General features: G+C 59.2%; 1 long non-coding RNA gene across 1 annotated transcript; it reads left to right on the top strand.

Annotated features, from left to right (window-relative positions):
• The first annotated feature begins 397 nt into the window (after positions 1–397).
• Positions 398–767, top strand: LOC108446509. Its single transcript, XR_001861718.1, has 3 exons — positions 398–423; positions 467–586; positions 659–767. It is a non-coding gene; the product is annotated as an uncharacterized LOC108446509 (long non-coding RNA).
• The last annotated feature ends 10 nt before the right edge of the window (positions 768–777 follow it).

The raw sequence follows: 777 nt of genomic DNA, 5'->3' as shown, positions 1-777 counted from the left end.
CGGGGGTGTTGGGAAAGGCTCGGGGGGTGCCCCTGGAGCCGTTCCAGGAGGTTCTGGAGCCGTTTCCAGGAGGTTCTGGAGCAGTTCCTGAAGGTTCTGGAGCCGTTCCGAAGGTTCTGGAGCTGTTTCCAGGAGGTTCTGGAGCAGTTCCAAAGGTTCTGGAGCAATCCCAGAAGGTTCTGGAAGGTTCTTGAGCAGTTCCAGAAGGTTCTTGAGCCGTTCTGAAGGTTCTGGAGCAGTTCCAGAAGGTTCTGGAGCCGTTCCGAAGGTTCTGGAGGCCTTGGAGCCGCTCCAGAGGTGTCCGGGTGCTTCTGGAGGGGCTGGAAAAGCTCTGGAGGTGTCCTTGGAGCGGTTCTGGAGAGGCTCTGGACGGGTTCTTGGAGTGGTTCCGGAGGTTCTGGAGCTCCCAGAGTGATCCCAGAGGTGTCCAAACAGCTCCAGAGGCGTCCTTGGAATGGTTCTGGAGCTCCCAGAGTGATCCCAGAGCTCCCAGAGCCATCCCAGAGCTCCAGAGGTGTCCTTGGAATGGTTCTGGAGCTCCTGGAGTGATCCCAGAGCTCCCAGAGTGATTCCAGAAGCTCCAGAGGTGTCCTTGGAATGGTTTTGGAGCTCCCGGAGTGATCCCAGAGCTCCCAGAGCGATCCCAGAAGCTCCAGAGGTGTCCTTGGAGCGATCCCAGAGCTCCCAGAGCCATCCCAGAGCTCCCAGAGCCATCCCAGAGCTCCCAGAGCGATCCCAGAAGCTCCAGAGGTGTCCTTGGAGCGATCCCAGAGCTCC

The sequence above is a fragment of the Corvus brachyrhynchos genome, unplaced genomic scaffold (assembly GCF_000691975.1).
Source record: "Corvus brachyrhynchos isolate BGI_N302 unplaced genomic scaffold, ASM69197v1 scaffold1105, whole genome shotgun sequence".
Classification (NCBI taxonomy): Eukaryota; Metazoa; Chordata; class Aves; order Passeriformes; family Corvidae; genus Corvus; species Corvus brachyrhynchos.
The sequence above is the reverse complement of the archived record's forward strand: the minus strand, read 5'-3'. Positions and strand labels throughout refer to the sequence as shown.